At 44.5% G+C, this 15,441-nt stretch overlaps 1 long non-coding RNA gene and 1 pseudogene across 1 annotated transcript in view; one reads left to right on the forward strand and one right to left on the reverse strand.

Moving 5' to 3' along the window:
• Positions 1 to 3,669: 3,669 nt before the first annotated feature.
• LOC112548676 lies at positions 3,670 to 3,768 on the forward strand (annotated as a pseudogene).
• A 4,101-nt stretch (positions 3,769 to 7,869) lies between these two features.
• The window catches only part of LOC102369520, an 11,271-nt gene continuing 3,699 nt past the window's right edge, over positions 7,870 to 15,441 (reverse strand). Inside the window, exons 2-3 of the long non-coding RNA XR_323042.3 lie at positions 10,259 to 10,389; positions 7,870 to 8,576 (exon numbers count right to left, since the gene is read on the reverse strand). This is a non-coding gene — a long non-coding RNA (uncharacterized LOC102369520). The remainder of the gene's footprint in view (positions 8,577 to 10,258; positions 10,390 to 15,441) is intronic.

Here is a 15,441-nt window from a genome sequence, read left to right on the forward strand (position 1 = left end):
TTTTGGGTTACTTTTTTTAAACTGAAAATCGGGGATGTTGTTTTAAATTGAAGAAAACCAGGATCCCTGCACATCACAAATGAATGTCCTGCCTACCAGTCTATAGAGTGTCTGTCTGGACCAGTGACTCACATGAAGTACAACATTTCCAGCAGGAGGTAATACAGCTGACTGCAGAATAACTAATGGCTAAATAGTTAGGATTCTTTCTTTGGATGCAAAAGATTCAGGTTCAGCTCCCTCCTTCATTTCAGGCAGAGCAAAGACTTGAACTTTGGTCTCCCACATCCTACAAGGATGTCCCAAACATTGGCTGTTTTGGAATTTTGTTTAGGTTTTTTTTTTCCCTACTCTGAAACTTTTGCCAAGACAGTGTAAGAGTTTGGCTGGGATGTAGGCTGGTAGGAGTAGCTAGGTGGTCAGTAAGGCAGGAGCACAGATTACCAGGGTCAGGCTGTGGTCTAGGTTAGAGGGGCTGAGAACATGGGTACCAAGTTCCAGGAGTCAAAAAAAGCTAAAGTCGAGTCAAGAGCCAGGAGAATCAGAAGGAGCAGTGGGCATGAGGCTTACTGGAACAGAATGAGACTGTGTCAAGGCATGCCTGAAGCCTGAGGCTGCAGGTGTGCTTAACAGGGGTAAACTGCACTTTCTGCAACTAATCCAGTTGTTTGCCTCTGCAGAAAGCTAGGGCAATGTCATCAGGCAGGGATCATGGGCAGGTTTGATGTCTCAAGTGCTCAATCCTGCTGGGGATGACTGATCAAAAGTCCTGAGACATAATAATGTTGTTTGAGGTCCAGTTCTTTTTATCATTTTTGCACACGCTAAAAAAAAAGACTTTCTAAAAGTTTCACCTAGTAAAAAAGTCATTTTGTCAGTACAGCTTATTCCACTCTGGAAACTGATATTGTCCCTGTCAGGCTTCTGCCATCTTATGCTTAATTCCCACTGAGGAAATAATGATGGTGGTATATTTATACCATCATAATTATACTGGAACATCTTTTCTAGTGTAGACTAGGCCTGTTAAAGAAAACTGAGAACATCTGGCCTAAATAGTTTAACCAATTTTGTAGAAAAAAGGAAAGAATAAAATAAGTGAGCACACCATACCAGTGGCTCCCAACCTTGTTAGACTCAAGACATCCCTTGTTAGACTCAAAACAGTCCTTAGAAAATGCCAGCTCTTATCTTTTGCTCCTTGTCTATGGAAAAAAGAATAGAGCAATTCTTCTGCTGCAAAGAACTCAGAACGATTGCTACTGGTCAGAATGTTTTCGACAGCATGGATTCCTATTTTTAAATTTCTGGATTTGTCTTCTGAATTGTGTGAAGGTGTTTGTACATCTAATTGTGCTAATATTAGGTGGCACCCCACACACAACACCCATAAAAGGAGCTTGTGGCACCTTGGTTAAGAATCATTGCACTACATGCCTAGAAAAGAGAGAGAAATTTCTGTATACCCTATTGACTTCTTTGCATTGAAACGATGTACCTAAGAGCAGAATTTGGCTCACTAAGTCTAGTTCCACTCTTTCATTCCTTCAACGTCCCTTTTTTCAAGCAGAGATATCTGACTTCATGCAAGATAGCTCCATCTTCAGTAAAAGAACCTGTTCCATTTTTTATATCATCTGCTGCTTTATAGGGAGATGTGGCTACATGAACAGCTTTCATCACTTGGAAATATTTATTTCTCTTAACTGTTGAGCAGAGGCCTATAAACCATTATTAAAGGGCTTGTGACTTTAAACAATATCAGACTAGAACTATCAATGTGATTATTTTGTAATGTTTACACACTTCCAGAGTTCTGGACAACACAATGAAAAATTATTAAAATACAACGGTAGTGTTAGAGTGATGTTGTAGCCATGTTGGTCCAGGAATTATGTGAGAGGCAATGGACCTGGTCCAATAAAAACTATCGCCCTCAAAAATCCTTGCCTTTCACATAAAGTACAGTGGAAACGAGATCATTCATATCTGGGTAGTTTACAGATTGCCAAGTGAAGGTCAAGCCATTTAGCTCTTTGCTGAGGCTTTTGCTTCCAAGGACAACACTTCTCCACTCTGCTGAAGCTCATCAGGTCTAGGGACCTGTTACACATAAACTGGTTTAAGTGATCAGAAACTGTTTTAAACCTGTAACAGAACATAAGTTCAGTGCACCAAAACTGCTTTAAGGTAAATCTGATTGAATGTAGTATCAGACTTAACTGATTTGGGTCAAACTGGTTTATGCAACTTCTGTCCCAAACCCAGCAGTCCTGGTGGGTGGAATGGAGAAGCAGCACCCTTTGAAATAAAAGCCACAGCAAACAACGGGGGCACCTCAACAGCCCCAAGCAACTACCTGCTGTGGCTGCATATGACCCCTGGCTGGATCACAAACCCTCATCTACTCAAGAGCTAAGGAATGTAATCCTGTGAACTCTTCAGAGTCTACTGTGTAGTAAAACATACACATTGGGTACATCTACACATGCGCTTTACTGCAGTTGACTAATTAGCTCCGCAATAAAGCATTGCTGTAAAGCATCAGGGACAGTACTATCTTACAGCATAGTAACTAAGTGCGACAAAATGCACGAGTAGACAGTGACAGGCTGGCTGGGGCACAAGGGTGCTAAAGTACAGGGGTTGCCTACTGCATGGCTCCACACTTAAGCACTCTCATACCTCAGCCAGCCCCGACACCACCCAACACTGCCACCCAGAACCCAGGGCTGACTCCCTGAGCCTACTTCTGGCCAGGGGTTGTTCCTCCCCTGGCTTAAACTGCTGCTGTCCCAGGTACACATATAGAGACTATGCCTAAGAGCAGCTGACTCCAGCTCTAACTGCTCCAAAGTTTATTGAGTCACATTAATTTCACATGTAGATGCACCCAGTATGAGGAAAATGACCAAAGAACTAACAGAGCCACAGTTAAGGGTGTTTAGAGCAGTCATTTTTTCGCCCCCACCTCAGCTCAACCTCCCCTCTCCTCCCCAACTCAGCTTTACTCCAGCCTTCAGGCCACTGCCAAAGAGAAGGGAGGGCTTGGTCTAGTGCTTCCCGGCTTCTAACCTGAGCCACTGCCGGCATATGGCTGCATTTCTGGAGCCAAAAGTGAGTGTCTATTCACTTCCTTGTCAGTTCAATCTACACAGTTTAGAATAACCTGCAAAGATAGAATCGATTCAGGCTCAGGCTTTTTGAATGTCTGTCCCTAGCCATAATGCACCCACATGGGACAGTGAGGGGTAACCCAATACACAGCATGGCTAGCAGAGCATGTGACACAGCATGCAGGGTACAGGGGCAGTGGCATGGTGCATAAGGGGGGTGAGACAGTGGGTTACGATGTTTCCAGACAGTGAACTGGTGTATGCTGGTAGCATATTGAGGATCATTCAATTGTCTTTGGGGTCATGCTAAATCTTGTTTCCCAGTTTATGCTATTTGTGGCTATTGCCTACATTTGGCTTTCCCTCTCTAAAGTGTCTATCAGTTGTTCCAGCAGCCAAATATTCAATTAGCTATATTACAGAAACACTGAGACTTACAAGATAAAAAATTCAAGATAACACTGCTTTACAAATGCTTTGGAAATCATGCCCAGGTTAGCACCAAGTTTACTTGTGCGTGATACCAGTGTAGCAGTGTTGTTTTTCTTCTCAAATACTAACACTGTCTCTACTAAAATTGGAATGATACAGAGAAGATTAGCATGGCCCCTGTGCAAGGATGACACAAATTTGTGAAGCATTCCATATTTTTTTCTTTTGTGCCTCAGCAGCTTGTGTGTAATGAGCAGGTTGTGAACCCAAAGCGTTGTGTGGGCCTCTGAGTTTCTGTCCGAAAGTGAAGCACTGGTGGGCTCAATACATTTCTTCTCTGTGATTTCTTTAATTTTGAGGCTCACGGAGTGTCTGCTCCAGTGTAAGTGAAGAACTATGGGTTTTCACCATTCTGGTATCTATTACCATTTAATACTACAGCACCAGACCTAAATTAGAATTTCTTTTGTGGGGGACTCTCTTTTTATTAGTAAGACAAATTGCATTCTCTCCCTAACACCCATTTCAGCTGGTTCATTTCTTTCCATTCCAAATGCATGACTCTAAGAGAACGTTCTATGGGAATATCCATTCTCTCATTATCATCACCATTCCCCTTCTTCCTTTTGTATGCACCATCCATAATTCATAGGATTAATTAGTGTGGTATAAACATAAGGCCTTTTGCAGGCAACCTAAGCATGTAGACACAGAAAGTTGCCTCTGAGGTCTAGTGTTGTGACATAGAACACCTGGGCTTTCCATACCCATCTGTAAATGCCCACACCATAGAGCCATCCATGACTTGTACCCATGTGATCAGGCAGTTATGTGGGTTTAGCAGTTGAGATTTATAGGAGAATTAACACCAGGGCTCTCAGCACCTCAGTGACTTTGGGCATATCTGCATTGCAATTCCTAGCAGCTCTAAACTGAGAAAATCTGTTTGGGAAACTAGGTAAATAAACTGGTGTAAGTGATCAGAAACTGGTTTAAACATAACATAATGTAAATTCAGTGCACATAAACCAGTTTCAAAATGGCCAACACTGGTTTGAAATAAACCTGGTTGAATGTAGTAACATACTTAACTGATTGTGGTCAAACCAGTTTCTGGAACTTTTGTCCCAGACCCCTTCCTGCTTTAAGTTAAATAAGAGCTCCCCAGCATGCTCTGCAGCCCTGGGCTGCACTGGGCTGCCTGTTCCAGCCAAGCAGGGTTGCCCCTACCCCTCTCCTCCCTAGTCAGAGCACTATCACTGCTCTGGCTGGCTGAAAAAGAGGTAGGGTTGGGGAAACCCTGCTCCAGAGTGCTGCCGGGTCTGCCTGGTAAGGGGGCAGCAGCTCTTGCCCCCTCTCTCCCAGCAGCGGCAGTGGAATGAACTATTATGGCAGGTGGAGGTGAAGCACCTGTCATCAGCTGCCAGCTCACAGTGGTGCCAGGTGCTCGAGGCAGGCTGCTGTGGGCCAGTCACTGCCCACACCCCTTGGCTGCAGGGCTGGGCCAAACTGGGCTGCAGTGGTCCATTGCCTCCCCCTACTGCTGCCCACACCCCTGGCCAGCAGCAGTTCTCCCCAAACACCCAGCACCTCCGCGAGCAGGTGGCGGGTGACAGATGTCTCACCTCTGCCCACTGCAATGGTTCATGCAGCTGACACCGGAAGAGGGAGGGGCAGGCTGTCGTGGGCCCAGGCCAGACCAGGCTGTGGTGGTCCATTGCCTGCCCCCACCACTGCCCACACCCCTGGCCTGCAGCAGGCCACCCCAAGCACCTCACACTGCCACAAGCAGGTAGCAGGTGACAGGTGCTTTACCTCCACCCACCATGATAGTTTGCTCCATTGCCACCACCGGGAGAGGAAGAGGGAGAGGGAGAGGGAGCAGGGTAGGGAGCCATGCTGCAGCTGCAGCCAGCCTGCAAACTGTGGCCTGCATGCAGGTCAGGAGGTGGGAGGCAGAGGGTGCTGACCCCCACCCCCTGGGGCCACCCCAGCCCAGGCCAGGCTGCCATAGTGGGAGGCAGCAATGAGTTAGGCTCTGTAACTAGCCCTGGCTCCCCCCAACCCCCTGCAGCCAGGTTACATCCCCCCTCCCCACAGCCAGTTGGCTGATTCTTGGAGGAACTCGGCCCAGGGTGCCATGCCGGTGCCTGCACTGCTGCTGCCTGCAATGTGGAGATTAATCCCCACCACCCCCTTCCCCTCATGCTACTGGCATCTGGCCACCACAGCTGTGGGTGCACGGCCCCAGGTGCACGAGCAGAGCGTATCAGTGCCTGTGTTGCCCTCCACCCCCCACCCCCAACCCTGCAATGGAGGGGTTAAACCCCTGCCTCTCTTCAGGCTACCAGGGTCTGGCCCAACCCCCTCTCCTGCTGCCAGCCAGTGAATAAGCAGGGGGCGGGGTCTGCAGACCCCTAACAGGGGCTGCTTTCCCCCTCACCCTCTAGGCAGACCTCAGCTAGGTCCCTGCAGGCCAGGGTTGGGGGTTAAACCCCTCCGCAATCATACTCAGGCCTGCCTGGGCCTGGCCATGCCCCTTCCCTCAGCTTAGTTTCCCTCCAGCCAAGGGCTCTCCCTAGCACCCCCAGCTTCTGGCCTGAGCCACTGCAGGCATGGTGCCTTGCATTTCTGGAATCAAAAGTGAATGTCTATTCACTTGCAAATTGGTTCAATCTATGCAGGTTTGACTAAGCTGCAAAGCTTGAATCAATTCAGGTTCCAACTTTCTGAATGTCTGTCCCTAGCCCAGAACTCCATATCTAGAACCAAACCTCCTCAGAGTGGTAATCGGAGTTTGTCCGAAACCTCCGGGACCAGTACACACAAGTAAGGAAGGTCACTTTATCCATCTGGACATTTGCTACCCCATACCACTGCAAGTTTGTGGATAATCAAGTTGGTTTTGGTGAGTGAATTGTCAGTGTTGTGATAATGGAGTTTTGTGTTGTGATAACATGGTTTACCTGCAAGCTGTGGACATAACTAGTTTGCCTGAAATAAATGCTGGCTTTAAGAGAATGGGGTTCATGAACTGCATTGAAGACACTAAGAGCACTCATGTGCCTATAATCTGGTCATGACAAGGAGCACTTTACCTTTTGGTCCAGCTTGCTAGAATACACATTTCCAGGGTGCTGAGGAGCTCCAGTATTTAAGCGGTGAGATAAGTAGGGTCTTTATTCCCATCTACTGACATGGAGAAGCCTTAGAAGATGTTAGTCTAGCAATCCAAGAGTGGAAGAAGTACCAACTTTCTCCCCACTCACCTTCTCCTAAAGTAATGGGATGTTAGCCACAGCTAAATCTGGCTGTTTCTGACAGGGCTGCACTGATGCTCCCACTGGTACTTAAACAACCCAGAGATTGTAGACATGAAGGTCTTGCTCTTTCACTCAAATTCAAATAGGTTGTCAAATTTGAAGCAGTAAGGACTTTTTCCCTCCTTCTGTCAGACTGGCAAGGATAACAAGGATGGGGGGGTTGCCTTGTGTAGCAGGGGGCATGTTCCTTTACTGAGGATCCCCTGAGCATTAACCACTTATTTCTGTCATCAACTGGTAGTACATTTGTACCCGTCTTCACTGATTTTACGTATGACACTCTCTAGGGTGTTCTTGAAGTTTCTGATTTTATGTCTGATAGTTGCATGGGAAGGTTTGAAGTGGTCATTTTGGGGAATCTTAGGTAATTGGCTGCCTAGAAATGAAGGGAACTGGACTCAAAGGCTCAGGAGGCACCTTACAGTCTTATGTTTGTATGTAGAAGTCGGGGGTGGGGGGCGTACATTGGGCCCACTAAGCATGGCAAGCCGCATCAGAGAGCCATGGGAGTTAACACAAGTGTCTCATGGGCCCTCTCCAAAAAATCCTCAAACTTTCACCAGAAATGGGGAAAATTAGAGCAACATTAACAGACTGAAGAACTAAGATTCACAGTTTTGCTTACTGTAGAAGTGCCCCCACGTCTTGCTTCCACTTCTCCTGTAGGCAGTATGCTGGAGGACCAGGCTGCCAAACAAACACTGTCCCCCAGGGCCTTTTCACTTAATACAGCCACTGGGCCATCTATTCCAAGCTGTCTGGAGCTATGCTTTAATACTAATCCTATAACTCACTGTTGGGACAGCTACCAGGAGAGCAGTATATGTACTCAAGCTTGCTAAACCTGTAATCCCAGTTTTTGTTTTCTAGTGAGTGCAAACTTAGTAAGAATGAATTGCTACTTACATGTTTGCATTTTTACCTCCTTTTTTATTCCAGTGGTGATTCAAGATGAATGCCAATGGTGACAAGGTGTACAGAAAGGAAAATCAGGGGAAAAGCATTGTTTCTACTACGACTAAAATTAAAGCCAGACCATACAGGACATCTTAACTTACAAATGTAAGTTGAAATTTCTCCTGTAATAAAGACATTGGCTGCCACTTACCCAGCTGCAGCACCAGTGCCTCTTCCTGTCCAGGCTGTTCCTCAGGTTCATCCAGAAATAAATCTTTGGAATATGGCCGCAGGATTAGTCTGGCCCTGGAGCCTGGTCTGCCCCTTTCCAGTACCATGGTTTATTCTGCAATCTGTTCCAATGACACCATCCCCTGTGCTGTCATGGGTGTCTTATGGTACTGGCTCTGTCTTCTGTTACCATTCTAAAAAGAGACCATTTCTGTACAACAAGAGGCCAGCTAGGACAGTGAGCTCTCTACAGAGAGTGAGAACCCAGGTGAACTCTTCAGAGTCAAGGCAGGTGGACAAGGAGTTGCCAGATTTGCAGTTATTTTATAGATGGAGATTTCCCTTTACATTTTTTAAGTATTCCTGACCCAGGACAGCCATCTGTTTGATCTCCACCACTGCTGTCCTCTTCAAGATGTTTTCAGAGCAGGGCAAATTTCAGATACTTCTCCCCAAACCATGTTCCTTGCTGTATTCACACCAGAAGTAAATCCACCATGCTCCCCTGGCCATCTGCTACTATACATTTAAAGTCTTATAAAGCTGTTTGTCTGTGCTGTGCAGAAAATGGAGCAAGCTGTTTGAAAGGAAGAATTATACACTAAGCAAGTATATAGAAAAAGCGGCATGTTGTGCCAGTGCACAAGAGGCAAGCGGGTAATGCAGGCTGCCCACGTTGCAGTCTTGGAACATCCAAAGCCAAAGAATTATAGGGCAGCATTAGAGGGCTATCAGAGCACTTGCTTAGCTACCTGGGTTGCAACCTCATCATGGGTGGGTCACAGCCAGCATTAAAGTAAAAGGCACGTTCTAGGACCTATCCTCTTTGGAAACAAGTTCAAAGCATTATATAAGTCATGGCATAAGTGTTTTGAGTGATGATGGTAAGGAGGGGACTGGGTGGAACCACAGGTAAGGGCATAAGGTAAGCCTGCAGTATATATATACCTTCTATTCATAAAAAGAGAAAACCAGGAAAGGAAGAATAGCTGCTGCAAAGTCCAGCACTAGCACCTGGCAGTCTTGTTCAGCTGACAGCTTTAGTATCTATTGTCTCGCGATCTGTTTGACACAGCTAAAAACTGCAGGAATCCCAGGCCTTTCAAACCAAAACCACCTTTTGGGCCTGTTGTAGCCTGTGGCAACAGAATCCTTCCTCAGCCTCCTTCAGGTGTCAGGACTAATTTCAGCTTCTGTCCAAATGACATCCCTTGTAACTATCATTAAAAGGCTATCAATAAAAATGTAGCCTAACTGCTGTTTTGAAAAGTTAAAACAAAGGAAAAGTAGGGACAAAGATTTGGGATTGATTATTTATGATCACCCAGAGCCAGCCTTTTTAATAGCTAAAAATCCTGCTGGCTGCGGGTTCCTTAAGTAACCTTGTCATCTATTTTGTGGCAATGGCTCTTCAGACAGCTTTTCTTCTGAGGCGTGCCTAATTTCTGGATACACAAGAAGGTAGATTGATCTAGTGCAGCGGTTCCCAATCTGTGCTATGCATAACACAGTGATACGCAGATGACTTGTCAGTGGCATGAGTTAACAGATTTATTATAATTACTTGATATGACAAAAATTTGCTGGTGGTACTTAAGGTTGTACCATTTTAAACTGGTGGTGTGCAATCTATCAGAGTTTGGGAACCTCTGGTCTAGTGGACTAAACACAAAATTAAAAGCAAGTGATCACTGTATGCTAACCCCAGCTCCAGTACTGACTCCCTCTGGGGCCCTTATCAGTTCACCTAAAGTTTCTTTTCTTTCTCTTTTATGCAGTGGCAATGTTGCGTACTTGTCTCATGAGGAAATTATACCGAGTAATGAGTTACCATATGTAAAGCTCTGTACAACAGCTAACATCCACCAGCCCATGTTAGTCTAGTGATAGGGGAATACTGGCTTCCAGAACTCTAGTTTATTTGAAAAATAGTCCATTTAAAACATTTCAGATATTCACTGGGTAGAACTAGACCCCTGTCCTAGAAGCTGCCATACACTCCTCCTAAAGGAAGAAGTTTGAAGCTACCTGAAGCCTCTTTACCTACTCTAGCTTCTTTCATAGAGAAAAACTGTCTCAGTTAGTACAGGGATGAGTATAGAGTATAAACATTACATGTACTCAACAGAATAATTCTTGATTAAATTCACAGTTTTGATCTTTATTCTAAACTGCTCCCTGATGTCCTGGACTCATAAGAACTCAAGGCCACAGGAACTTTCCAAGACAAATGAAATGATCAAGAGCAACAGAACTCACCCTCATTGGTGATAGCTCTGAGTGCAGCAGACAATTTTCTAACAATCCACCCTGCCTGTGGCATCACATGTTCCTGCCTTCAAATCTCATCTGTATAGCATATTTATGGTGAGAAGCTTTTCCATGTAGACCTAGAAAGATACAGGGGAAGAAGGTTAGAAAGAAATGTTGCTAGGTCAATTAGCAAACTTTGAGGAAAGAAAATAGAGACAAGTAGAGACAATTCTCACAGAACATTCTCAGATTAGGAGGCAGAAATCAAGTGATCAGATTTCCATATTACATTTTTGCAAAGGACTTGACAATCATGTGTGACACTCCAGGTACAAACCATAGCATCATAGTCAAACACTTGGTAAAAAATAAACTCTGGAAACAGAATGAGTGGCACAGATTTTGTGCTGCTCCATTGTTGCTGCTTAGTTGACAGGTGAGAATAAAAGGAAAAAAAGGTCTCTTGACACCACAGTAGTGAGCGTGGCCAGGTTATAAATTAATAGGCATGCCCTTTGTTATCTACACCTACTCCCCCAGTGCTCCTATTCTACACACACCGCACCTTGAAATGTGGTGGTGAACTAGAAGCATCCCCTGACATTGCTTTTGAATGCACCAGAAAAAGTCTCAAGAGTGGTGACGAAGGACACTCTCAGCATGGTTACAGTGCCTCGTTTCTGGGTTAGGTGTGTGTGGAGTGGGAGTGGGGCTTCCTTAACAGAGCAGTATTCATATATCCAGAGATGTGGAACACAGCCAAATTCTATCTTTTATTTGAAAAACAAAGAACTTTTTTTAGTCAATATTCAATTTGTATGCCCAGGGGCTGTTACTTACATCATGACTGGAAATACTATGAAATGAAGTACTCCCAAAGAGAGCGAGAGATGCAGCTGCTGCTTGCAAATGCAGTGCCAATCCATTTGCAGCCTCAACAACATGAGGACTCCACCATCCCCCTTACAGACATACCATTTCCCATTGGTTTAAAATTTGCATGATAAATAAATAAGCCTAATAAAGAAATAGGAAAGAATAACTCAGAATGGGTAGAAGCTGTCTCTTCTTAAAAGAATGTGTTGATTTGAAACAACCTCAAAAATTGTGGTGTTCTCTCAAACAAGCCAAAATGTAGAGCCAGAACAATCATAAGCTTCCTGCTTGCCAAGTAATGTCCTTTATAGTCAGGGATTTTCACTTCATCATTAACTCATTCCTAGTTGCAACCTGACATAAATTTATCCCAGGGAAGGATTATGCACCATTTAAAAACAGTTGGTTTCAAGTTTGATGGCACGCTGGGAGGTGGGGGAAGGAATTGTTACTTTTACTTTTTGAAATTCCTTTCCCTTCTTCCCTAACTCTTTACATTATTTATGAAAGTTGGGGCACCCTTTTCTCTGTGTACTTACAAACTCTTTTAGAAATGTTTTAGGCCTGTGAGTAATTTTGAGTTTCCCAGCTTTATTTTATTTATTGAAGCCTGGGATTTACAGCCATTTTTAAACAGCTGAAAAATGTATAAAGATTTTCATTATTGTTAAAGTTTCAGCAGGTTTGGGCATCAACAGATAAGCTTGAAAACTATGATTTGGCAACCGCTCTACTTAATTTATTGAACAGGCCACATTCTATCCATCTTACCCACACAAACAGTTCCATGCTGGAGTCAAGAAAAGTTTCTATGTTGATTTGACCTAACATCGTTCCTTGTTCTTGAAGAGTTAACTACCTAAAATGTCACATGAAATCAATTTGTAGAAAAAATAATAATTTAATGGGGATTTATGAAAATGCAATATTGGATTTCAGCCAAATTTCCATTTCTACCAATTGCAATTGCTTTTTGGCTAAAAATCATGTAAAGATTTAAGGCAATAAGAAACGACATCTACTGATGGGGTGAGTAAAACAGTGAAACATTAGTGTGTTTTGGTTAACAGAATGTGAATTCTGCCCAGTTTCATCCCTGAAATAAATATTTTTTTTTCCCCAGTTAATTATAACATTCCAAAATAGTCTTTTTTAAAGGCATGTACAACCTAGTTGTTCCTGATGGCAAAGTTCAAATTGAGGAGACTTATCAAACATGCCATTTTTTCTTAGAAATATTTTAAAATGCATTTCCTGTGAAATATATTTATATTCACATTGAAAAACAAAGCTGAACTTGTGTGTTTTGAAAGCTATCCTTTAAAAAAAAGTACTAAATTAAAACTCCAGGAAATTTCCCCCCTGCCAAAAAAAAAACAGACACAAAGAATATTTTTATGCTGAATTATCTGCTGACTTAAGGTTGAGTGCTTAACCCAATATAAAAATGGTTTGTACATGAAAGCTGTCTGTCCATCTTACCTGTGGCACTACCATTTTTCATTACTGGCTGACAAGTTTATTGGATTTTGCCTTTTTCTGTCATCCAGGAAATTTCACCCCTGCCAAAAAAAAAACAGACACAAAGAATATTTTTATGCTGAATTATCTGCTGACTTAAGGTTGAGTGCTTAACCCAATATAAAAATGGTTTGTACATGAAAGCTGTCTGTCCATCTTACCTGTGGCACTACCATTTTTCATTACTGGCTGACAAGTTTATTGGATTTTGCCTTTTTCTGTCAAGCAGGCAGCTCTTTTCTGAGGCCAAACCTGGACTCAGCCTGTAACTTGGACTCTGCTCCTAGAATTCCTTCTTTGTTTGGGTGCCTTGGACTCTAGCTTCTGTCTCTGGTGCTTTCTCTGTTGGCCCACACACTAGGCCAGACCACATATGCCCCAGTCCTTACACCAGTGGTTCCCAACCTTTTTTTGCCATGACCCACTGCTGGGAGCAGAGTACTGCAGCGGCAGCCCAGAGGTAGCATCAGGGGAGTTCCCGGCATGCAGCATGGCTCATCCTTTGTGTGTGGTACTGCTGGCATTGCCCCCGCAACCCTCATTTGGGTCATGACCCAAGGATGGGAACCACTGCCTTATACAGTGGCCGGATCTACTTGAGACACTGACTGTGCAGTCATTACTGCATAGTGATTTAGTACTTGTACAAACAAGTACTAAATGACTGTGCAGTAACCAAAGTTACTGCACAGTAGTGTCACTGAATGGCTTTTAGATGAGGCTTACTGCACAGCAGCTCATTACTACTGTACAGTAGCATTGTGTCACACTTCATGCCATGCGACACTACTGCACAGTAGTAGTAAGCTACTGTGCAGTCAGCATCTTGTGTAGATGCAGCCAGGGTGTAGTTAAAGAATAAGATAGGGAATCATGACTCTCACTCTTGCTTGTTGCCAGCTCAGTCCTTTGCATTGGTCAGTTTATGGTGTTTGGGTAACTCAGTTTACTCATGTGATGAGGACACATTATCTTCTACCTCTGCAATGGCTCAGGCTAGAAGCTGGTGGGAGGTGCTAGAGAAGCCATCCCTCTCTTCCACAGTGCTGAGTGGGGGAGGTGGGGGCATGGCCAGGCCGTGGCAGGATGCTCTGATTAGGGAGGGGTCCCAACCCCCGCCCTGCCTACACAGTCTGCATCTCCCCCTGATGATCCCCGTCCCCGCGCCATTTACTGCTCAAACAGGGATCCTCCCATCCCTCCCTCTCCTCTCCCACAGCATGGACCTTACCGTGTATCTGGTCATAATTATGCCACTACCATGCTAGGTAATGTTGAGAGGTGTCTATGTGTGTGTCTCCAATTTCACTGGGACAAAGGCAGACAGAACAGTATCAACTTAGGGCTTTTTGAAGCTAATCAACAGGTCAGCTGGTAATGTCCCTCCCTTTCTTCCTTGGAAAAAGCTGTTTAAGAAGAGCTTGAACTAATGAGAGATAATTTTGTTTTCTTGATGGGCTGTGATAAGCTTTGTGTTATCAGCTCCCTGCTGGCTTGCTTGCCTGTCAGGTTTGCTGCAGACGGTATGAAGAAGCAGAGAGAGGGAGATTGAAAAGTTCAGTATCATCAACCGATGCATGCATTCCACACAAGGTGTCCTCCCCCACTCAACCATCCTTTGCCTCAGAGTGCTAGCTAGGGGCCAGGGTCTGGTAATACTCCCTGCCCCTTGAGGAGGAAGCCAGGAAAAACCTAAGACTGTGCAGGCAGGGTAAGGTTTTAAACCCCTCCCTAATGAGAGCATCCTGCCCAGGCCTAGCCATACCCCACCTCAGCTCAGCACTGTCGAAGGGAAGGAAGGGCTGCTCTAGTGCCCCCTGGCTTCTACCCTGAGCCACTGCAGGCATGTGCCTGCATTTCTTGATTTAAAAGTGAATGTCTATCCACTTGCAAATGAGTTCAAGCTCTTCAGGGTATACTATAAAGATTGAATCAATTCAGGCTCAGACTTTTTGAATGTCTGTCCCTACCCTAAGGGTATACATAGACATTGCCAAATGAAGCAGATCAGCTGTGCCAGGATGTCCAACACAGCTGATCCACTTCATTGGGTGAAGCATGTTCCCCGTTGTCCTGCCTGTTGATCCTGTGAGACAATGGGCAATGTGTTCCCTGCTCATAGGGAAATGCCATAAGGAATCACTACAGTCCATTTCTGTAAGCAGGGAAAGCTCGGGTTTCCCACTTCCAGTGCAGTAACCTGAGGAGAAGATAGATACCTATCACCAGCATGAACAGAAAGTTAGGAAATAAAACTTTGAAACTTCCAGCTCAGTAACCTGAGGAGAAGATAGATGCCTATCACCAGTATGAACAGAAAGTTAGGAAATGAAACTTTGAAATTTCCTTTTTTTGCCATTAATGAACAATCTAACATCCTTTTCACAGGTAAAACAAAGCTTTGTCTTTTATCAAATGTGATAACATCTGACAAACCATAAGTATATTTCCTCAAAGGCTGGGGCTGACCCAAAGACATGTCAGTAGCCTATCAGCCTCTGACCACTTTACTCCAAACCCCAAAGAGAGACTGCGGACATACCCATCATGACAAAGAGGCAGCAAAGTCATTACCTCCTCACTTCCTTATCACCACTATTTCTACAACAGTCACTGTGGATGTGACTTCGCTGGGAGTACTCATGTCTTAAGTGCCTGACTGAACTTAGCATCTTACAAGATCTGACTTTGTGTCAATAATGCTGCAGCCCTGTGAACAGATGCTGCATGTGTTCAGATGAAGCCGCTGAGAAGAGTTATCCTCTGTGCTTACTAGCTCCCTAGGTAGGGAA

The sequence above is a fragment of the Alligator sinensis genome, unplaced genomic scaffold (genome assembly GCF_000455745.1).
Source record: "Alligator sinensis unplaced genomic scaffold, ASM45574v1 scaffold448_1, whole genome shotgun sequence".
Taxonomy (NCBI): domain Eukaryota; kingdom Metazoa; phylum Chordata; order Crocodylia; family Alligatoridae; genus Alligator; species Alligator sinensis.